The sequence below is a fragment of the Diceros bicornis genome, chromosome 22, assembly GCF_020826845.1.
Source record: "Diceros bicornis minor isolate mBicDic1 chromosome 22, mDicBic1.mat.cur, whole genome shotgun sequence".
NCBI lineage: Eukaryota > Metazoa > Chordata > Mammalia > Perissodactyla > Rhinocerotidae > Diceros > Diceros bicornis.
Window position 1 is genome coordinate 41404327 of NC_080761.1, and position 24975 is coordinate 41429301.

Here is a 24975-nt window from a genome sequence, read left to right on the forward strand (position 1 = left end):
TACCCAGTGACCCACATGACTCCAGTCTAAGCAATGTGACTCTTTATTTGAACATATCTCTGAAGACAGAAGACTTACAAACACTCAAGAAGAGAATACAGAAACAACCCGGTTTGAATTTAGAGGATAGAAATGTTGTAGCCCATTTCAGGATCAAACTGAAGCAACTAATCAAGGTCCAAGGACTTTGCTCTGTGGGTGTATATATATATATATATATATATATATATATATATTTTGTGTGTGTGAGGAAGATCAGCCCTGAGCTAACATCCATGCCAATCCTCCTCTTTTTTTTGCTGAAGAAGACAGCCCTGGGCTAACATCCATGCCCATCTTCCTCCACTTTATATGGAACACCACCACAGCATGGCCTGACGAGCGGTGCATCGGTGTGCGCCTGGGGTTCCGAACCCAGGCCGCTGGTAGTGGAGTGCGTGCACTTAACCGCTATGCCATGGGGCCGGCCCTCTGTGGATAAATATAAAGCCCTTTTTTTTTTTGAGGGAGATCAGCCCTGAGCTAACATCCAATGTCAATCCTCCTCTTTTTTGCTGAGGAAGACTGGCCCTGGGCTAACATCCATGCCCATCTTCCTCCACTTTATATGGGACGCCGCCACAGCATGGCTTGACAAGTGGTGCGTCGGTGCGCGCCCAGGATCCGAACCGGCGAACCCCGGGCTGCCAGAGTGGAGTGGGCACACTTAACCGCTGTGCCACCAGGCCAGCCCCTAAAGCTCTTTTTTAAACATAAGCTTCCTCAAAAAATGTAAGTAAAAAAGAATGCCATTTGACAGAATGTGTATTTAAATATCCAAAGCAAACTAATTTATCTGCTTCTCAGTCTGTAGTTAACAGGATGCATATTTTCTTTTTTTTGTTTAATTTTTTTTTCCCCCCAAAGCCCCAGTAGATAGTTGTATGTCATAGCTGCACATCCTTCTAGTTGCTGCATGTGGGATGCGGCCCCAGCATGGCGGGACAAGCGGCGCGTTGGTGCGCGCCCGGGATCCGAACCCGGGCCGCCAGCAGCGGAGCGCGTGCACTCAATTGCTAAGCCACGGGGCCGGCCCTATTTTCATATTTTCATAGAGACATCAGAGTCCTCAGTGTCTTTATCCAGAAGATACGGATACAGATATCTAAAACCACCAAGGTTGCCATTAGGATTAAAAAAAAATAATTCATGATCAAATGTTTTTGAAAAATACAGATAATAAAGCATTTCTGCAAAGAAAAAAAAAGAAAGAAACATCATAGCTATCCTTAAGTTGAAATAAAAGGAGAAAGGAAAACTTTCTCATATAACTGTAAAATATCTATTTATTGAAAGCTTATTAAAGTATGGGGATTTCAGAGGGAAATATACCAAAATGTTAATGATAGTAATCATTTGGTAAGAGGGTTAGAGCTCATTTCTTTCCTATTGTATATCTCTGTTCTCTAAAATGAATATATGTACTTGTGACAGAATAAAAAGGTCTTTTTTTAATGAAAATTTTTATTAGATGGTACCTAATGCACAAAAACTAAACAACCAGCCAGAGGAGTCACTGATGACTGCTAAACTGTACCTAGCAACTTGATTTCTGCAACAAGCAGAAAACTGGTAACTGGGTGCAGCTCACCTGTTCTGGAAAATCTGAGAACTTTTACACATGTACCTCAGTCAGGAACTCCCACAGCTGCTTGGAGATGGCCAGTTAGGGAGTCTCAAAATTGCAAGTCTAATTCATGAACACAGACACAGTCTCTCAAATGTTCTGAAAAAGTGTGGGTGTGGGTGTAGGAGCATTAACTGAGCAGAGGCAGCAACATATCTCAGGACTCATTCCTAGTCACCTTCAAGGCCTCTATGCCTGCCTTTTCCAAGCAACACACATCCCCAACTTGCCAGCACCTATCTCTGGAACTGCTTGACAGATGCTGTATCTCCAAAGGCACACGGATTCATTTCCATGAGGGGGTCTTAAGTTTAGATTGCAGGTTCCCAAACAATCATTTGCATAAAGGATTCTCCTCAAGCCACCACTCACGATATCCTTGCTAGACATCTAAGACCTGGCCCCTTCCCTTATTGTGCTCATAAGAATTTTAGGGATCCTTGAGCAGAAACCACACCTAGGCTGCCATGTTCTTGACAGCCCTCCAACAGGTGAACACATGTGGCTCATAACTCATAACCAGTGCTTTTATTTATTTTTATTTTTTATTGTTTGGATAATTCTGATCAAGGCATTCTGTGACTGAACTAAAAAAATTTTTACCATATTCACGTTAAATAAATGATCTGGCTACTTAATTCATAACACAATTTCCTATGAAAGATAAAAATCAAGAACTAAAGAGCATTTCCCAGAAAAGGAATAGGCACAATGTCATCAGATTTATTCCATCTGTCTGTCTGTCTTTTATACACAAACATACACATAGCTTGGTACATATACCCCAAACTGCCAAGGAACCTCAGTTTGCGATGCAATTTTTTTTGGTCAGAGATATTGTGTGTTAAGACAACCTGCTTCAAAATCACAAACTATGCCAACTTGAGAGACATAAATAATTGGCAATGGCCATCTTGGTGTAGGCAGGCAGGGATTGTAAAATAGTTCTATTTTCATATTATATATTTCTTATAACATTTGAAAATGTTTAATGAGCTGTATTTCTACCTTTGTAAGCAGAAAGCACAACACAGAAAATTTAAAAACAAAAACTTGAGGGGCCGGCCCCATGGCTTCGCGGTTAAGTGCTCGCTCTGCTACTGGTGGCCCCAGTTCAGATCTGGGCGCACACCGATGCACCGCTTCTTCAGCCATGCTGAGGCCGCATCCCACATACAGCAACTAGAAGGATGTGCAACTATGACGTACAACTATCTACTGGGGCTTTGGGGAAAAAAAAGGGAGGAGGATTGGCAATAGATTTAGCACAGAGCCAGTCTTCCTCAGCAAAAAGAGGAGGATTAGCATGGATGTTAGCTCAGGGCTGATCTTTCTCACAAAAAAAAAAAAAACTTGAGAAAGTTGAAGCTTTCCCACTAAGATCAGGTACAAGACAAGGATGATCTCACCACTCCTTTTCAACATCATCCTGGAAGTTCTAGCTAATGCAATAAGACAAGAAAAGGGGGGCCAGCCCAGTGGCGTAGTGGTTAAGTGCACGCGTTCTGCTGCTGACGGCTAGAGCTCGGATCCCGGGCGCGCACCGCCGCACTGCTTGTCAGGCCATGCTGTGGCGGCATCCCACATAAAGTGGAGGAAGATGGGCACAGATGTTAGCCCAGGGCCAGTCTTCCTCAGCAAAAAAAGAGGAGGATTGGCAGATGTTAGCTCAGGGCTGATCTTCCTCACAAAAAAAAAAAGCAAGAAAAGGAAGTAAGAGGTATACAGATTGAGAAGGTAGAAATAAAACTGTCTTTGTTCACAGATGACATGATAATCTATGTAGAAAGACCTAAGGAATGGACAAAAGAACTCCTGGATCTAATAAGCAAGTATACAAAGGGTTATTGCAAGATACAAGGTTAATATACAAAAAGCAGTATGCATGTCCCTTAGCAATAGATCACATATTACCATCATTAGCTTCGTCCCAGACTTTTTTTGTGATAGTCCTGCCTACCTTGGAAAATCCCTAATGCAATCTCCAAGCAGTTATGGGAGTCCCTGAGAAGACTTGGCAGCTCCTTACCAATCCTCTGAATAGGTAGGAAATTGTGCAGATATAAATCTTGGAAAAAGTAGAAGCACCCAGGGCTTCCTGTTCCTGTGACTCATTCCATTGGGTCTGCAGGCACTATCTTCACCTGTCAGAATGCACAGTTTCCCCTTCAGGTCCTTGCCCACCTCCACTCCCCACTCCATATCTTTTGTTTACAGTTGATTCCTCAGACCTCTCAGAAAATGAGTAATGGCCATAGGGGTTTAATCTAGTATGGACTGTTGGCAACCACAAACCTCATGCTTAGTGAAAGAAGTGTGTTAGAACTGGACTGTTAGGCAGAGCCCTCAAAACGTGTGGGGGAAGAATGTTGGAGGTAAGGTGGGGATCTTTTGTGCTCTTGGCATGCATATCATTTAGCATAGTGCGTATTGCCAGAGAACCAAGAACCCATTTTCTGTGATGCCCAAAAGAATAATACTCTATATTCAAGGAGGCCCAGGGGCCGGCCCCGTGACTTAGCGGTTAGGTGCGCGCGCTCCCCTACTGGCGGCCCGGGGTTCGGATCCCAGGCACGCACCAACGCACCGCTTCTCCGGCCATGCTGAGGCCGCATCCCACATACAGCAACTAGAGGGATGTGCAGCTGTGACATGCAACTGTCTACTGGGGCTTTGGGGGAAAAAAAAAAAGAGGAGGATTGGCAATAGATGTTAGCTCAGAGCCGGTCTTCCTCAGCAAAGAGGAGGATTAGCATGGATGTTAGCTCAGGGCTGATCTTCCTCACAAAAAAAAAAAAAGGAGGCCTGCCATGCATGCAGCTCTGTGCTGGGCACACTGGGACGCAACAGAGGGAAAATTCACAACCCCTGCTCTTTTTTTAATTTTATTTATTTTCCCCCCAAAGCCCCAGTAGATAGTTGTATGTCGTAGCTGCACATCCTTCTAGTTGCTGTATGCAGGACGCGGCCTCAGCATGGCCGGAGAAGCGGTGTGTCGGTGCGCGCCCGGGATCCAAAACGGGCCGCCAGCAGCGGAGCGCGTGCACTTAACTGCTAAGCCACAGGGCCAGCCCTAACAACCCCTGCTCTTGAAAAGCCCAAAATATAGTTATCTGAAGATTCTGACTATTGTAAAGGGGCAAAGTAATATTGTTCCTCTCTCTCTCTCTCTGTGTGTGTGTGTGTGTGTGTCTGTGCTCACATGCACATAAGGTACTGATTCCTGCTAATCACCAGTCTGCTTACATACACAATTCCTTAAAGACATTCTTCATTTCTTCACCAAGTACTGCTGCTCAAACTCTCACTTTCTGGTTTTGGCACCCTCCTACTACCCTCCAGCCACACTTCCTGTCTCTGTAGGGACATATGAGCAGGAGGTAAGCATTATAATGCTGTGGTCTGCTGTCTACAAGAGTGGCTTCCACGAGACTCAGCTTAGTTGAGTTGCTTCAAAAATCGTCTCCACCATCCTTAGTCTGTAGCCCTTCCATGCATCACTTCAGGGTCAACCACTCCTAGAATATTGGCCCCTGAGGGGTTCCTGCTTCTTTCCCAGCAAAGCACACTTTAGAAAGGAAGACCGAATTGTTCTGACAAAACATTGTGTTTATTCAGAATGAACTCCTGGTGGAGTCCTGGGAACTCATGCAGTCAACCAGATTGCTGCCAGCCAATTCCAGGAAGAACCTTGAAGCAAGAGCCTGCTGGTTTCTCCGCCTCCTCTCCACCTTATGTTAAATGGTGTCCTATTCATAGCTTATAATATCCCCATTCTCCTGTTGACACCATTTCAACAGACTTAAATAGCTTCCCCCTTAGACTAGCATTTGTGGGTTTATGATATTCCCTCCCAGACCAAAGGGCTACCTGCAAATAGTCCTTCCAGCCTGCTTAAATTCCTAGAATCTCTAGGTCGGCCAGCATAATTACAAACCCTAGAGCATTAATAAGGACAATGAAAAGTGGAGATGGAGAATGGTAAAGGACAAATTATTAAACAAAGAACAAAAGAAACCTCAAAGTCTACATGTCAACTAAACAGAAAACTGTGAAACTGAATCTCATAAGTTTACACAGTTTAATAAAGCACAATTACATTTTCAACAAGACAAAATAATCTTCATTTATATGCCTATGTAATATGCCAGACGTAATCATATTTACATAAATATTTTTAAAAATAAAGTATTAACACTGTTAATACTTTCCTAACAGCAAGCTGACAGGAAAAAGGATACACCCATCTAGCGACTCAAGCTGAAATGAATTTCATGAAAAGAAAGACAAGGCCAGCCCAGTGGCGCAGCGGTTAAGTGCCCGCGCTCCACTTCGGCAGCCCGGGGTTCGCAGGTTGGGATCCTGGGAGCAGACCTATGCACCGCTTGTCAAGCCATGCTGTGGCAGATGTCCCACGTGTAAAGTAGAGGAAGATGGGCACAATGTTAGTCCAGGGCTAGTCTTCCTCAGCAAAAAAGAGGAGAATTGGCATTGGATGTTAGCTCAGGGTTGATCTTCCTCACACACAAAAAAAAGAAAGACAATATAGTGCATTGATTAGAAGCACAGCCTGGACTCACCCAGATCTATGCTTGATGCCAAAACAGTATTAAACTTGCAGGCAATGTATATAAGAGAAAATGGGAGGGAGCCAGGAGAGGCTGGGAAAGCCATCAGATTGTGAGGCAGGCCTCACCTGTGAAGTGAAGAAGAGTGAAGATGGAAGGAAGGACGGTTGCGGAGAAACATGTTAGACTGCAGTGTACTCTAAGGAAAGCTCAACAAGGCAGTTGGGGAGCACTCAAGCCCTCGGAGTAGTGCCATGTCTCCAGAGAATGAGCCTGCCTTAATATTCCTGCTGTACTCCACCACCGGCTGGGAGCAGCCTGTGGGTAGCATGGCCTCAGCTCAAAACACATCAGTGGATTTCAGAACGCAGCACAGGCTCTCAGTCAATTGCTTCCCGAGGTTGGAAGGATATCTGAGAGGCATATCTCATGGCCCCACACTTAGTTTTTTTTTCAATAAAACAGGACAAAATCCATGCCGACTTACCTCCTAGGGCAGTTGTGTAGCTCAGAGGAGGCAATGTTTATGAACACTTTGTAAGCTGTAAAGTATGGAATATGTAAACTATTATTTACACAGGACTATGCTCCAGTCCTGAGGTGTGGTTCTTCACTCTCTCTCTGCCTCCTTTAATGCAGGCCTGCAGCAGTGGGGTCTACCAGACCTCCAGTCTGCCTCTGAACCCCTCATTCCTCTGGACTACCCAACCTAGTGACTTCCTGAGTCCAGGCCTGTCTGGAAAGCAAGAATGAAAAATGCAGTCCTTTGGCTCATAGCTAAAAACGTCCTCAAATAGACAGAGCCAGCTGCTGCCAATGGGTTGGTACAGCCCCACGATGCCCCACTTCATGAAGCTGGACGTTGACTTCTTTGCTAACCGAGAGCCATGCACAGCAAGTTCTGCAACTCAGCACTTACTATACTGCTTGGAAAAGAGGCAGGTGATTAGATTTTGAGAGCTCTATGTTCTTTTTTTATTTTACTTATTTTTGAATACATACATATGATCTGATATTCAAAACTTGCAAAAGAGAATTCAGTGACAAGTCACCCTTCCATTCTTGTCCTCCAGCCACAAAGTTCCCCTTCCCTGGAGGCAACCAAAGTTATTATTTTCTTGTCTATCCTTCCAGAGATATTTTATATATATTTATGCTTACAAAATAATTTCTAAAACTGCCAAGAGGAAGTCCCTCGGAGAGTATCCACCATAACAAATGAGGATAATCTTATTTAGATACATCTACTGTGTTCTAATTTATCTCATTTCTACCTTACGGAAACCTCAGAGTTAGGAAGCATAATTTTTTCAACACTTTATTATGAAGATTTTCAAACATAAAGGGAAGTTGAAAGAATTGTCCAGTGAACACCCATATACCCACCACCTAAATTCTACAGTTAATAACCTGCTATATTTGCTTTAGTTGTCCCATTTTTTTTTTTTATTTTATGAGGAATATCAGCTCTGAGCTAACATCCATGCCAACCCTCCTCTTTTTGCTGAGGAAGACTGGCCCTGGGCTAACATCTGTGCCCATCTTCCTCCACTTTATATGGGAGGCCGCCACAGCGTGGCCTGACAAGGTGGTGCATCAGTGCGTGCCCGGGATCCGAACCCGGGCCACCAGCAGCAGAGCATGCACACTTAACTGCTGCACCATGGGGCCGGCCCCTATTATTCCCATTTTATTGCTGGGGAAATTGAGTCAGATGGTTTAGGTAGTTTAAAGTCACTCAGCTGACACTGTGTGTTGGAGCTTTTTCCAACTCATCATACTACTTTGCTAGGAGATAAAAGTGTTAATGGTTTGTTGCAAAAGCCTCGTTATGCTATCTTGCCTCTCATTTACCCCTTTCCTATTCTAGCATTTCAAGCGAAGTCCAAAGAGATTAAAGTTCCCTGAGAAGAGTTTAAATCAAGTTTCTTGTGTCTGAATATGGTCTGCAGTTAAGCCCCAGAGAACCAACTTATAATTTCCCTGCCCTTTGGCCCCATCATCCCACATGGTGCTGCTCTCCCCGACAGACTTTAACCTCCCTTAGCTGACGTCCTCCTGGGTGACAGCCCAGCAGACTCATCTATCTATCTTTATCTCAACAGCCTACATGGACAACCACCTTCCTACGCACAGCGTGGTTAACGGACCAGCTGCATGACATCATAAATGTCCAAGCTCAGGCCCACCCAGACCCGCTGAATGAAAATCTGCATTTGAACAGATCTCCAGGTGATTCCTATGCACATGCCAGACCACTACCCTCTCACTTCAGCCATGGTTAAAAAGGAGGCAAATCTGATTTGCTGCATAAATCCTGGGTGGGGGAAAAAAAAATGACATTTATCTCTTTTTTTTGTGAGGAAGATCAGCCCTGAGCTAACATCCATGCTAATCCTCCTCTTTTTGCTGAGGAAGACCGGCTCTGAGCTAACATCTATTGCCAATCCTCCTCCTTTTTTTTTTTTTTTGCCCCAAAGCCCCAGTAGATAGTTGTACGTCATAGTTGCACATCCTTCTAGTTGCTGTATGTGGGATGCGGCCTCAGCATGGCCGGAGAAGCGGTGCGTCGGTGCGCGCCCGGGATCCAAACCCAGGCCGCTAGTAGCAGAGTGCGCGCACCCAACCACTAAGCCACGGGGCTGGCCCAATGACATTTATCTTAAGAACTGCCTTTTCCTTTTTTTTTTTGTTATCGCCTTTGCTTCTTCACTCTCCTTCACAACCTATAATACCACTTGTTGAATCCTACTCTGTACCAGAGACAATATTTATAACCCTCAGAACATTTCAAAAGATACTTTTATGCTTCATATACAGGTGAGGCTCAGAAGGTTAGAAATCCACCCAAAGTTAAGAAGCTGTAAATTTTAAGCACAAGTGTGTCCTGTTTCAAAGCCTGGTGCTCTCTTCCCACCACAGGAAAGAGTCTCTCCAAATCCTGGCAGTTGCCCCAGCCTAGACCTTGCCCACCTGGGCCAGAGGCCTTACGTGTGCAAGGCACCCAAGGCTTCTGGACTTGTCTCCCCTCTCAGTCCCTTTCTCATGTCCCTTTCACTGCTTGCTTACCTGGATCTTGTTCTCTCAGCCTCCAAGCATCAATCAGGTACTCTTATCATCAAAGAACGATGGGAAACACCTGTGCATTGTAGCTGGTCTTCTCCAGGCAGTGGGGGAGGAAGAAATGAGAAGACGGCATGCAGGTAAAGAAGTGTTTGGGCAGGTAGGATGCATTCTGCCAGGGCACACCCTGTTTTGATCCAAATAAAGATCTCAGATAGCTGCTATGGATCTGGTACTGAGCTGTGCCCATGCTGGGTAGAAGGATCCGTAAAATGTGACTCATGCCCTTAAGGAACATTAATCCAGCAGGGGAGCTAGGACCTGGGCACATAAAAGCCCCACGAACAAAGTACACAGGAACACAGAGGAGACTGCTTCTAGGTGGTAAAATTATAGATGCTTCCACAAGGCAAGCAGCATTTCAGGATTGCCAAGTGCAAGGGTAGTGTGGGAGGGAGAGGGCATCCAGGCAAGGGGAGAACATGCAAAAAGAAGGAAAAGCGTCTTTGAGGAGTGTCCTACATAGAGCCTGTGTGGCTGATCTTGAAGGCACGTTAGAGGCCCGTAGGAGGAGATTAAAGAAGTAGGTTGGGAATGGCACATGGAAATCACTGGTTTGAGAAGCGATATGGTCAGAGGTGGGCATTATGTTGCTTTGGCAGATAAGATGGATCCAAACAGACAGTGACTAGATAGAGGCAGGTAACAGATTCATACCTAGAATGAACCTCAGAGAACATGTAGACAGGTGGCTTTCAAACCTTTTGGCATGAAACTCTTTGTGCAGATGATCTCTCACTCAGCTCTGTAAACAAAATGGATCAGAGTTAAGTTGCTCTGATTGCTGCAAGTGGGAGGAAGGTACTCAGTTCCTCCCTCCCTCTCATTCCCTTCTTTCTCTCCAAGTGGATTCTGAAGGGACTTCCTGATTGAAAATCAGTGATTAACAGTGATCAGCAAACTATAACCAAATCCTGCCTGCCTCTTGTTTTTGAAAATAAAATCCTGTTGGAACACAGCCATGCCCATTCGATTACAGATTGTCTGTGGCTGCTTTCATATTACAACGACAGAGTTGAGTAACTGGGACAGAGACTATCTGGCCCTTTACAGAAAAGGTTTGCCAACCCCTCACCTAGAGCCCTGCTACTCAAAGTATGGTCCTTAGAGCAGCTGCATGGGCCTGCACCCATTGCCCTATCTACACAGAGAGCTCAAGGTGGGGAAGGTTGATTCAGGAGTCATTACCTTGGAGGGGATAATTGGAGTTAGGAGTTGTGTGACATGGCTAACGGTCAAGGGAGAGACTCCAGAAAGAAGAGAAAGGAGAGTGTGAGAAAACTTTAAGGAATACCTACATTTAGGGAGCAGGCTGAAAGTGTCAGAAGAAATCACTGGGAAAAGTACCAACTCTCGGGCCGGCTCCGTGGCTTGGTGGTTAAGTGCGTGCGCTCTGATGCTGGCGGCCCGGGTTCGGATCCCGGGCGCGCCCCGAGCCACCACTTCTCCGTCCAACCCGAGGCCGAGTCCCGCGTACAGCAACTAGAAGGATGTGAACCTATGACATGCAACTATCTACTGGGGCTTTGGGGGGAAAAAAATGAATAAATAAAATCTTTAAAAAAAAAAAAAAAAAGTACCAACTCTCATTGGTAACAGTAAATCATGTCACACTGGAAGACTTTCTAGAGTTTTTGATGAAAAATCTGAAAGATTCCTCTCTCCTCCAAATGCCTTGAAAAGTTCACATTTTAGGAATCCAGGACAAATGATCCAGGATATATATCCTCTTGCTTCCCACTGGATACAGTGTTCGTATATACATCTCTCTTTACCGTCTCCAAAGCAGTAATTTTTATTTATTTATTTTATTTTTTTGTTGTTGAGGAAGATTCGCCCTGAGCTAACAACCATGCCAATCTTCCTCTATTTTGTATGTGGGTCGCCACCACAGCATGGCCGCCGACAAGTGGTGTAGGTCTGCACCCAGGAACCAAACCCAGGCCGCCAAAGTGGAGTGCATCAAACTTCACTAGGCCACGGGGCCGGCCCCTCCAAAGCATATTTTTGAGGCCATTAATACTTATGCTTAAAATGCAAACTCTTTTCTAAGAAGAAATGCACATAATACTGTGCTTTGCAGGTGTCTGGAAGCATATGGTAAATTCCTTCTCTTACTTAAAGGCATAACCTACTTTTTAAGTTGACATACGTGTCAGGAAAATTACCATACAACTCAAATGAATGAACATCCTTTTACCATTACAGCCTTTACATGCCCTGTCTGCAGACAACCTCTTACTTTCTCTTCTCCTTCAGGGACTGAACATGACAGACAGAAGGAGCTCAGAGCAAACTGGAAGTCCAGGGTTGCCTGTATTTCTGGTTTATAAGAAATAATTTTATCTGAGCACACCTCTGTAATTGTTTTTATTGACTTACTTTACCTCCTGATTGAAAGAGTTCTTTGGTTTTTTGGTGGGACCAGATTTCTAAGATAAAAAAGAAATAAAATCTGGGGCTGGTCCGGTGGCGCAAGTGGTTGAGTGTGCGCGCTCCGCTGCAGTGGCCCGGGGTTCTCCGGTTTGGATCCCGGGCGCGCACCGATGCACTGCTTGGCAAGCCATGCTGTGGTGGCATCCCATATAAAGTGGAGGAAGATGGGCATGGATGTTAGCCCAGGGCCAGCCTTCCTCAGCAAAAAAAGAGGAGGATTGGCAGATGTTAGCACAGGGCTGATCTCCTCACAAAAAAATAAATAAATAAATAAAATCTGTTTTACTCTGTATATCTTTTTGTTCACTTGGAAAGTGGCCCTTTACAGAAAGGTATATCCAAGTGTATCTTGGAAAAGGCCTACAGAGATTTGTTTTTAACAATCTTCCATAACTTTTTTTTTTTTTTTTTTTGTGAGGAGATCAGCCCTGTGCTAACATCCGCCAATCCTCCTCTTTTTTTGCTGAGGAAGACGGCCCTGGGCTAACATCTGTGCCCATCTTCCTCCACTTTATATGGGACGCCGCCACAGCATGGCTTGCCAAGCAGTGCGTCGGTGCGCGCCCGGGATCCGAACCAGCGAACCCCGGGCCACCGCAGCGGAGCACGTGCACTTAACCGCTTGTGCCACTGGGCTGGCCCCTTCCATAACTTTTAAGATACAGCATTCTGATTGCTGAGGTTTTCCTCAAAGCAATTTTCCTTTCTTTTTTTTGGGGGGGGGTGAGGAAGATTAGCCCTGAGCTAACATCCGTTGCCAATACTCCTCTTTTTGCTAAGAAAGATTGGCCCTGGGCTAACATCCATGCTCCTCTTCCTCTACTTTACATGTGGGATGTCTGCCACAGCATGGCTTGATAAATGGTACATAGGTCTGTGCCCGGTATCCGAACCTGCGAAACCCGAGCCACCGAAGTGGATCGTGCAAACTTAACCACTATGCCACCGGGCCAGCCCCTCAAAGCAATTTTCTAACACCTATGTTTTACTAACAGTTTCCTTTTTTTTCTTCTTTCTCTACTGTAAGCCTGAGTCACTGACCCAGTGTTGAATATTCCAAAGATAAAGCAATAACAGATATACTCCAAGATGATATTATCAGTGTTATCCTAATGTGCTCAAAAGAATAGTTTCCTAATGGTATATAAACTCTATTTGAACTCCACTGATCTGTACCAGTGATCTTTCTAGATCAATACTGTCCAACAGAACTTTCCAGAGTGATAGAAATGTTCTATAGCTGTGCTAACCATACACTAGCCACATGAGGCTATTGAGCACTTGAGAGGTGGATAATGTGACTAAGGAATGGAAGTTTAAATTTTATTTATTTATTTATTTTTTAAGGAAATGCTAGTTTTTTTGGTTTTTTTTTTTGGTGAGGAAGATTGGCCCTGAGCTAACATCTGTTGCCAATCTTTCTCTTTTTGCTTGAAGAAGATTGTCCCTCAGCTAACAGCTGTGCCAGTCTTCCTCCATTTTGTATGTGGGACACTGCCACAGCATGGCTTGACGAACAGTGTGTAGGTCTGCGCCTGGAATCTGAACCCATGAACCCTAGGCCACCAAAGCAGAGCAGTGAACTTAATCACTACGGCACCAGGCCGGCCCCTATTTATTTTTAATTAATTTAAATTTAAATAGTCACATGTAGCTATGGTTACCATATTGGACGGTGCCATTCTAGAGTTTTTCAGTCACACCTGAAATATATAACTTCATTTTTTAAAGTGAAGAGAGCAGCACCACCTGTTACTTTGACTTAACTCATAAAGAAACGATTTGGCAAATGTTGCCTGGCATTTCTTTTATTCATAAGAAATAGACTATTCAGGGCATTTCCAATGAACACTATCCATGTGCCAGGTACTTTAGTAGAAACTGCAAAGGGATACAGAAATGAAATAGATACAGTGTCAGTCACCAACCTCCACCAGCCTACAACCTGTTGGAGGAGAAAAGATTGTAACCAACTAAATGCACTACACTGAAGATGCAGTGTGATCTAAACAGAATCAAGCCTTGAGGACATATCTGAAGACAGCAGCTCATTCAAACTGGGGGTGGGGCGGGAGGTGGTTGCAAGGAAGCTCTCATAAAGGAGGTGGCTTTGGACCAGGGCCTTTAAGAACAAGTGAGGAATAGGGAAGGGAACCACGAGGCTGGGACAGAAAGTACATATTGGAAGATGGTAGGAGATGAGGCTAGAAGAGATCCTTGAAAAGCATGCTAAAGGGCGGAACTAGAACAAAGGTGAGCCACTGCAGTTGCTGAAAGGAGTGAAATGAAGGGTATATGTGAGGGAGTGGCAGACAAAGAGGCAGAGACCAGATCATCAAGGCTTGGTGTGATAAGCTCAGAAATTTAAACTGTATTCTGAAAGTGATGCTGGGGAGTCCTTGGAGGAGTTTACACTGGGATTATGTGGTCTCTGGCAGCTATGTGGAGGATGGATTGGAGAGAGTTCAATAGAGGATTCAAGAAATATTCAGGAAGGACAGCTATTTTGAAAAGAAGAAAGGTTAGTTTTGTCTGGCTCCCATGGAAACTCTGAAGTTTGAAATCTCTAGGAAGCCAGGGGTAAGAAAACAGTGTGCTTCAGTCTAAAGCTGGTCAACACCTTCCTCACTTGGAAGGTCATGGGTGATTCTTGAACCCTGCCTGGATCACAAACCTATCCCAAGAAGTGGATTGACTTCCCTTACCAGCATTTTGGCCTTTACTCAAGGAATAATGGTACTCATTGAAATATTCTCAACTATTACAGAGCCATTGGTAATATTACAATTTCCCAGTCAAAGAATCATGACCTTCTGGCACATCATTAAATTGGATTACTGTGTTCTAACAGCTAGTTGCCCAACTCAGCTTTGCCAGTGTTTGGCTAAGATGGTAGAGGGTAGAGGTGGTGATGGGTAGGACAGAAAAACAAGAAGGGCAGGTGGGAAATGGCAGTAGCAGTAAGACAGTTGGAGGGCTTTGGGTCCTAACAAGTTCACAGCATAGTGGTTAACAGTATGGGCTCCAAAGTCAGACTGCAGGGGGTCCAAACCCCAGTTTCCCTATCTAATAGCTATCTGGTATTACCTAAACAAATCACTTAACTTCTCTGCGCTTCAGTGTCCTCGCTTATAAAGTGGGGATAATAATAATAATAGAACCTACCTCTTGTGACTATTACCTAAAGGTCTTACAACAATACCTAGCATGTAGTAAGGGCTCAATAAGTATTAATTATTACTATTACGAGAGGATGAAAAAGATAAGTAAGTGCTGTTTTCTATGGCTGAGGTGGAAGATGGTTTTAACTTTAAATGTATACGATATAATGTTTATGAAGTATTTAGATATCTCAAATATCAATAGATTAAAAAGAATTATTAGGCCCATCTGCAGTACTATTAATAATTTCAGGGAATCACATATCTAGGTGAAAGTTCACAGAAGAGTATGTGTTTTTCCAACACAAACTAGACCAAAGTTCAAAGCTAGATAGAGTTGCTAAATTATTCACTTATCACAAGACCAGTAAACTTTTTAGCACCACAAAGTGGATGTAAGATTTAACAGGAAATGACTCAAATCTAGAACAAAGTTAGTCCTATGCATAATGAAAAGTTGCGCAAGACAAAAATGATGAATGTTAAGTGTCACGTATGATGAGGTGATATATTGCTCAAGATACTGGTGTGCAATCAGTCTTTGCAGGAGTCAGATCATCATCTCACTTTAGAAAAGGTTTTCCATTTGCCCTAGACACTCACCCTCTGGGTTACTTCCCAAAGTACATTTACGTTAAACCAATAAGCAAAGAAAACCTTTCTCAAGTGCTCTGAGTTTATTATTCCCCCTTTCTGGACTCTGTCATCAGGGTCATGCAAGTGTGGACGAGATTCCCAGAGAAGATCCCCTGAGGAGATCGAGTGTTTATGAATTTAAGAGGGGTTCAGGAGTGGCTATACCTGGGGCTGGGAGCTGCGAGTCACCGGGGTAAAGGCAAAAAGGCTTCTCATAAAATTGAGGGGAGTTAAGAAGAATCATCCTCTCTATAATCAATCAACAACATATGCGGAGGCAGTGTGGCATGGAAATCAAGTAGCATTAAGATCAGGCAGATCTCGGTTATAATACCAGCTTTCACCTTTACAAATGGTATATGTACAAAGTAATTCATTGCAGCACTAATGTTTATAATAACAAATGACTAGAAATATACTAAGTGTCCACCAATAGGAGACTAATTAAATAAATTATGGTATAACTGTGTGGCAAGTTATCCAAGTGGAAAAACAAGGTACAGAGCAATGTATAAAGTATGTTACCCTTTGTGAAAAAACAAAAAAGCAGAAAATATTTTCTATTTTATATCTGCTTGTTCAGGAAATACAGTATCTCTGGAAGAATATTCAAGAAACTAATGAGACTGGTTGCCTGTCGGAGGGGAAGTGGATGGCTGAGAAAAAAGGTTGAAAGAGAAACTTGTTTTTTCAGTTTTAAACTATGTGACTGTCACCTGTTCAAAAATTAAAACAATGATTTTTAAAGAAAAAGTAAGGAGCTACATCAGGAGAAAACTTACAAAAACAAAAAAAGAATCCCAGCTCTCCTTTTTCCTAGTTATGCAAACCTGAACAAGTTATTTAACTTTTGTAGGGCTCAGTGTCCCTATTATAAATGGGGATAAAAATAGGACCTATCACCTAGGTTTGTGTAAGGATTAAATGATTAAATATGAACGTACACTGAAGGATTAAGTTTACATTTACATTAGTGGTACCGTGCCTGGCACATAAATACTAGATATATATTAGCTATTAACCTTATTATATTTGTTGGCATGCTGATCATGAAGGCACTATTGAGAGGTGGCAAAGAAACAGAAGATACTGGCTATGCCTGTAAGGAGCTCACAGATATATACATATATCCCCCCTTAGTAATCAGTAACTCCATTCTTCCAGTAGTTCACGCCAAAAATCTTGGAGTCATCCTTGAGTCCTCTCTTTCTCTCACACCCCCACATTTAAATTATTAACAAAATCTGTTGGCATTAGCTTCTAAATATTTCCAGAATCCAGACCCTTCTCACCTCTTCCTTCTATACCACCCGGTCCAAACTGTCACCTTCTCTTGCCTGGCCTTCTACAGTAGTCTCTTACAGAACCCCACCCCCACACACCCCTATTCTATTCTCCACACAGTAGCAGTGGAATCCTCTGCTTGCAACCCTTCAAGGATGGCTCAACTCGCACATAGCCAAATCCAAAGCCTTTAAGATGTGATCTGGCCCCATTTCTTCTTTGATCTCAACTCCTACTCCTCTCCTTCTTACTGCGTTTGAACCACACACTGGTCTCCTTGCCATCCCACAAGCACGCCAAGCTAGGAGATTGTAACAAATATCTCAAAAAATGAGAACTCAAGCCAAAAAAAAACTTTTTTTTAAGAGTATGAAATTTGTACAACACAAAACATTTCCTCAAATGATTGATAGAGAACTCTGCAACTAACAATTAGAGGAAAACCATACTTTGTAAGCACACGAGGATTATTTAATAAAACTGATAATGTACTAAGCCAAAAACGTGTCCAAAAATAAAAACTGAATATATAAACCAGATCCTCAGATCACAACACGATAAAATGAAAAATCAATAACAAAAACATGATTTAAAAATGCAAACCACCCATCTTATATGGCCTTTTGATTTTCAGAAGAGGCACCAAAGCAATCCAATGAGTAAAGGAAAGTTATTTCAATAAATTATGCTGAAATAACTAAATATTCATATGGAAAAAAATGAATGCTAACCCTTAGCTCACAACATATACAAAAATTATTTTGAGATGGATCACAAACCTAAATGTAAAAGCTAAAGCTATAAAACTTTTAGAGGAGGGCCGGCCCTGTGGCTTAGCGGTTGAGTGCGTGGGCTCCGCTGCTGGCGGCCCAGGTTCGGATCCCGGGCACGCACCGATGTACCGCTTCTCCAGCCATGCTGGGGCCGCGTCCCACATACAGCAGCTAGAAGGATGTGCAACTGTGATATACAACTATCTACTGGGGCTTTGGGGAGAAAAAGGAGGAGGATTGGCAATAGATGTTAGCTCAGAGCCAGTCTTCCTCAGCAAAAAGAGGAGGATTAGCATGGATGTTAGCTCAGGGCTGATCTTCCTCACAAAAAAATTAAAAAAAAACTTTTAGAGGAAAACATATGAAAATGTCTGCATGACTTGGGATTAGGCAAAGGTTTCTTAGACAGCAATGACCACAAAAGAAAAATTGATAAAGTAGACTTCATCACAATTAAAAACTTCTGGCCATCAAATGTCAGCCTTAAGGAAATGAAGAAGGAAGACACACAATGGGGAAAATATTAACAAAGCATATATCAGATAAAGGTCTGGTATTCAGAAAATATAAGGAATTCCTACAACTCAATAACAAAAAGACAAACAATTCATTTAAAAAACGGGCAAAAGATTTGGACAGACACTTCACCAAAGAAGATGAGTGGCCAGTGGCACAGGAAAAGGTGCTCAACATCATTGGTGATCAGGGAGATGCAACCCAAAACCCAATGAGACACCACCACACACCCACCAGAATAGCTAAAATTTTTAAAACTGTGAGGATAAGAGCACCAAAAACTCATACATTGTTGGTGGTAATTAGAACCTAAAAGTATTTTAAGAAAACCTATTTGTGACTTTTCTCTGAATTTTCTTCACATTGATCAACATACACAGAAGGCAGGCAAAGAGGAAAAAGTGGGGGATGTCACAGAAAAAACAGAAAAAGTTTTCCAAGGACAGAGTGATAAAACGAGAGAAAAATAACGAGGGCAGAGTAAATAATAGAGGAAAGGAGTAGAAGTCAGAGGCAAAATGTGAGCTACAAGAAGGAGAAAGGCCGTTAGGAGGGGAATACAAGCCAAAGGAAAGCTTAAATGTGATATATAAAGTGCCTGGAACACAGGATACATAGTATCCAAATAATTTATTAACTATAAATCAGGAGGAAAAGTAATCGAAAGGCCAGGTATTCAACAACTGTTTGTTAAATAAACGTCTAGCTGCTCTGGTGACGTGTGAAACAAATGGGTTATAAGCATTCTGTGTACAATTAGCATTGCATTTTTTTCTTAATTCTATTTTTATTTTAACCCGCTATTGTTTTAGGTCTATTGTTGCGGCAGCAAGGAATATTCAAGATGTAATTGGGTTTCTCATTTTCTGGCAACAACTGTGTGAGAGGCAAATGAGAGCCTTTTACTGAACAACTTTTCTAATCTGTAAAATGAGAGCAAATATTAAGTAACCCACTTGTGACTGAATAAAAACTGCAATGCTCAAATTCAGTCTTCACCTGATGAAACCAAAGTTCACCATGAAACTGTGATTACACTCAAGGTTCTGTACTGAAATGTGCCATTAAGATGCAACGCTTACTGCGTAGGAAAGTCTCCGACTGTGCGTCAGTTTCCCTGCGCAGGTTGTAAAATGCACAACCAATTAAAAATTATTATAAAGTGCTCCTCAAGTTTAAACAGCAGCATTCTGAAGAATGAAAGGGGCTGGAGGTGGTGAACATCAGGACTTTTTTTTTCCCAAGAGGAGAAAGAAATACATCAGAGGATGCCAATTTAGTGACTAAAAAAACACCTACTTCGGGGTGGTGGAGACTGCCCACAGGTCTTTGGTGGTTTAAGTGGACCTTTGATCACCCACCTGCCAGCTGTAATACTTGTCATACCTTTCCTCTCTCAGGCCACCATTCCCCTTGCCCTACTCAAGTTGGCCAAAAATGCATTCATGCTACTATTATTCTTTCTCATCCCAAATCTTATCAGTTTATTAACCTGGGACTGTTAATCATTGACCTGGCATGAACTTTTCTTCTCCTGGTTTTCATGGTGTGTGTCCACTTCAATCCTAGTAAAGCCTTCACTGGAGTTTTCTGGAGAGCCCATCTATAGCCGTTATATGTCAATAAAACAGAGAACAGAATTGTGACTGACGAACTTAAATCATTTCTGAAACAGTTTTCTGTGTAAATTGCTAACTTCTCTTAGAGTTAGGGGACATCAGCTCTCTTGTACTATGAAATCACCAAGATGCTTTTGTGCGGAAGTGACACGATGAAGGAGGGAGGAATGAAGATGCCAGAAACATAAAAATAAAATATATTTAAATATGGGGCCGGCCCAGTGGCGCAAGCGGCCCGGGGTTCGCCGGTTCGGATCCCGGGCGCACACTGACACACTGCTTGTAGAGCTATGCTGTGGCAGCATCCCATGTAAAGTAGAGAAAGATGGGCACAGATGTTGGCTCAGGGCCAATCTTCCTCAACCAAAAAAAAGAGGATTGGCATCGGATGTTAACTCAGTGCTGATCTTACTCACAAAAAAAGAAAAAATATATATATTTATATAATTTTGTTGGCCACTATTTTAACAAGAAACAGATATAGCTGACACATCTATATTATATTAAGGATATGTTAAGCCAGAAAGCTTTTTATATTACTATAAGGAAACAGAATGAACTCACTCAAAGATTATATCAAGTCATGGGTAATTTGTCAAATGAAGTATATATATTAATGATTTTGGGCAAAAATCTAAATGTTTTGTTTTTGCTAAATTAAAGTCTAATATGTCAATTTTTAGAGAGATAATATTTAGCACAATAAAGAAGTGTGTTGACCAAGGAAACTATGTTCTCCAGAGATCTGTGTCATAAGACACAATGCTCCCCTGTGGGATTCTTTTTAAAGTAACACTTGCTATTGTTAAAAAAAAAAACGAATGGTACAAGAGGGTATAGAAAGTGGTTTTAATGTCAACTTCACATTCGCATCACCTGGGAAGCTTTGGAAAAAATGCCAGTGCCTGGGCCCTTCTCCCAGAGAGTCTCATTTAATTCACCTGAAATGGGCCCAGGCAACAGTAGTTTTAAAAGTTCCCCAGCTGATTCTAATATGCAACCAAGGCTGAGAACCACCAGTGTAGAATGAGAAGAAACTCTCCCTCCTACCCTTGATCTTTAGCTCCCAATTCGCCTGCCAAGTACAGCCACTGTTACCAGGCTGTTATGAATCCAGATACATATGGTGCATACATATATATATGCACACTGCCTGTAAAAAATATATATATATAGCACCTACATATCCCCTACACTACTTACTACACATAAATGTAGTACAATGATTAAGAGCAAGGGCCCTGATGGGCAGGCCCCATGGCTTAGTGGTTAAGTGCAGGCGCGCCGCTGCCGGCGGCCCGGGTTCGGATCCCGGGTGCGCACTGACGCACCGCTTCTCCGGCCATGCTGGGGCCGCATCCCACATACAGCAACTAGAAGGATGTGCAACTATGACATACAACTATCTACTGGGGCTTTGGGGGAAAAATAAATAAATAAAATTAAAAAAAAAAAGAGCAAAGGCCCTGAAATCAAGACTACCTGTGTCTAAATATCAGTTATTCCAATCACTAGCTAGAATTTAGACAAATTATTTAACTTCTCTCTGCCCAGTTTCATCTGTAATGTGGTGATAAGTGCCTACTTCTTAGTGTTTTTATGAAGATTAAATGAGAAACTCCATTTTAAAGTACTCAATAAATGTTGACTATTACTGGGCCGGCCCCGTGGCTTAGCGGTTAAGTGCTTGCAGTCCGCTGCTGGCGGCCCGGGCCCGGATTCCCGGCGCACACCGACACACCACTTCTCTGGCCATGCTGAGGCCGCGTCCCACATACAGCAACTAGAAGGCTGTGCAACTATGACATACAACTATCTACTGGGGCTTTGGGGGAAAAAAATAAATAAATAAAAATTAAAAAAAAAAAATGTTGACTATTACAACTTCCCTCACGTTTCTGTACCTAGCCATTTTCTAATAACATATTTTGCCGATAATTTTGTATCAGTACCTATAAACCTACTTCTTTCTTTTAACAGCTGCATGGTAATTCACTGTAAGATGTACAGTTTAACCAGTACTCTGTTGATGGACATTTAGGTCTCTTCTAGTCTTTTGTTGCCCCAAACAATTGTGCAGTCAATATCTCCTTACACAGATATTTGTGCATGTGTGCAGGTACTATATATCTTTAGGAAAAATGTCTAGGAGAAGAATTGCTGTGTTTAAAATTTTGACAGATATTGCCAAATTGTCTTCCAGAAAGCATAAGCCAGTGTACACTCCCACTAAGAATGTATGAAAATGCCTGTTACCCTAAACCAAATGTTATCAAAATTGTGGATATCTGCCAACCTTCTAAGTGAAAATGGCTTCTCTTTGTAGTTTTAGTGTGCATTTCTTTTATTATGAAGGAGATTCAGAATCTTTTCCAGAATTTGGGGAGACACATTTGTAAACAAACACAATACAAAAGTACTGTGACAAAGATTTTTCTACAGTGCTCTGGCTTAGGAAGGAGGGCCAGATAAGGCTCCACAGAGGAGGTGGCATTTGAGCTAGGCCTTGGAGGAGGAGTGGGAAATCTGCCATCGAATCCCTTGATCCTACTATGTAGTATACTAGCCAAAACACTCAACAACTATATGTTGACTTAAATGGCAAAATTAAGACATTTGGAGAATACATTTTCTGGTTGGCTGAGGGGATTTTCGGCTACATACAGCAAGACACCAAGGCACAAATACCAATATATGACTAAGCAAACCACAGATTCAGACAGTGGGAAGGGGCAGGCCCTGGAGGACCAAACAAGAGTTTTATAATGCTCCGTGGTTTCTTACACTTCCTGGATGCTGAGCGACATCTAATGGCCAAATAGAAAAAAGAAGTCTATATTTTCTTTTTTTTTTTTATTTGTTTATTTATTTTTCCCCCAAAGCCTCAGTAGATAGTTGTAGGTCATAGCCGCACATCCTTCCAGTTGCTGCATGTGGAACGCGGCTTCAGTATGGCCGGAGAAGCAGCGCGTCGGTGGGCGCCCGGGATCCGAACCCGGGCCGCCAGCAGCGCAGCACACGCACCCAACCGCAAAGCCACGGGGCGGGCCCCTAAAACAAGTCTATATTTTCAAGGAAAAGTCCCTTGTAGTAACATAAGCACAATAAAAAAAAGTTTACCTCCAGATTTATGGAAAGATGGAATCTTGTTTTTTCCCTGTGAACAGAGGGGAAAACTGAATAAAAATTAATTTGTTTGGTCTGGTGTGTTGAATGATACAGGGGAAAAAATGATGTTAGAACTGGAAGAGACCTTAGACAAAAATCCAAGCTCTTCATTTTATCAATGAGGAAATTTACTTCCAGAGAGAAATGATTTACCCAAAGCTACACAGCCAGAGATTTATGATTGCTCTGATATAGTTATGATTTTGGTACAACAAACAGAAAAATAGTGAATATTCACTCATTCATTTGCAAAGCACAAGATAAAAAAGACAAACACTTTTGATTACACTAACACCTATTAATTCACAATATGGGGCATCTATGGAATTTAATTCTACTTGTAATACTTGAGATAATGAAGCAGTCTCAGTTACTGGCCATTAGGCTCTTGGCCTGAGGTATTTTGATTTTTCAGACCCATAGGGGACAAAGAGACAGGCAAGCTCCTATGGATCCCAGACAGTATTTCAAAAAATCCAAGTAAAGATTTGACCTTTGTAAGTTAAGAGTTGCTTCCCTGATTTTTCTCTTTGCCTTATATCTGACAACAGGCAAAACTGAGGCAGGAGATGAGGATCAGTCCACATTATTCAATCAACCAATCTCTAAACACTTATTTGTATGTGCACCATCATAAGGACTGTGAGGGACACAACACTACAAAGCAAAGAACAAGTCATAGTGAACTCACTTCTCTAACCTGTTGATCTGAGTTAAATCAAGGGCAGCTTATGGGGCCGTCCCGGCGGCACAGTGGTTAAGTTTGTGTGCTCCACTTCTGCGGCCTGGGCGCGGACCTACACACCACCCACCAAGTCATGCTGTGGCAGCATCCCACATACAAAATAGAGGAAGATTGGCATAGATGTTAGCTCAGGGCCAATCTTCCTCACCAAAATAAAAAGGGGGGAGGGCACCTTAAAGATGGAAAGGAATTTACAACAATACAACCACAACCCTGGGGAATATATTTACAAATTCATTGAATAAGTATTTATTGAGCATCTACTATGTACTGGTGCTAGGGATACTGCAGGGATCCAGACCTGAACTCTCATGGAGCCTACAACCTGGTAATTACATGCTAACAATTGTGGTAAGTGCTACAAAGAGAAAGTACAGGAGCCACAATTCTAAAACATAGCTAATCTTTATTGAGTGCCTGCTGTGTACCATGCACAATTCTTAGCATTTAACACACATTAAGTCTTTAATTCGCACGGCATTTCTATAATAAAGGTTCTTCATCCTCATTTTATAAATGAGAAAATTAAGAAATAAAGAGGCTTTTTTAACTTTCCCAAGATTACACAGATGGGTAAGTGTATCCTTGGCTGTGTATCCTTGGGCAAAAAGAGAATGTCAAGGAGACAACCTAGTCAGAAGAATTAGGGTGCATGTGAAGAAGAAGCATAATTACTACCCATCTTGCCTAAGTAAGGTTGATTGCATGTATGTCCAGTTCAGAACTCTCTGCTGAGCTCCACATCCATAAATGCCTACATACCAACTCCATCTGGACGTCCCATAGGCACCTCAAAATCAATCCAAATTGATTTTGGACATCCAAAACTGAAGTCTTCCCTTCCCCTTAGGCTATTATTCCTATGTTTCCATCTCAGTAAATACACCATTTCCCTCTAAGTTACTCAGGCCATCAATTTTACCCAACATTGATTTTGGACAATGAGTGCAAAAGTCAACACAAGAAAAAAGCAAAATCTTTGTATATTATAAAAATATTTTTGATCTTGTGGACCTCCTGAAAGTTCTCAGAGACCCCACGGGTCCAGAGACTACACTTTGAAAACTGCTGTTCTAGCTATTAAATCTCCTGTTAGTTGTTGACATTGCAAATATCTTCTCCCAGTCTATCGTTTGCTCCAGGCCCCAGTACATGAGACAAGTGCTATCCTAATGTGCCCCTAGATGAATTTGCATTAGAATCACTTTAGGTGCTTTAATAAATGCAGGTTCCCAGACCCCACACCATACCTACTTAATCAGAATGGGGAGAAGGGAGGA

General features: G+C 42.5%; 1 long non-coding RNA gene across 1 annotated transcript; it reads left to right on the forward strand.

Annotated features, from left to right (window-relative positions):
- LOC131420095 (uncharacterized) lies at positions 1–20124 on the forward strand. Its single transcript, XR_009223463.1, has 3 exons — positions 1–194; positions 8340–8466; positions 18976–20124. It is a non-coding gene; the product is annotated as an uncharacterized LOC131420095 (long non-coding RNA).
- The last annotated feature ends 4851 nt before the right edge of the window (positions 20125–24975 follow it).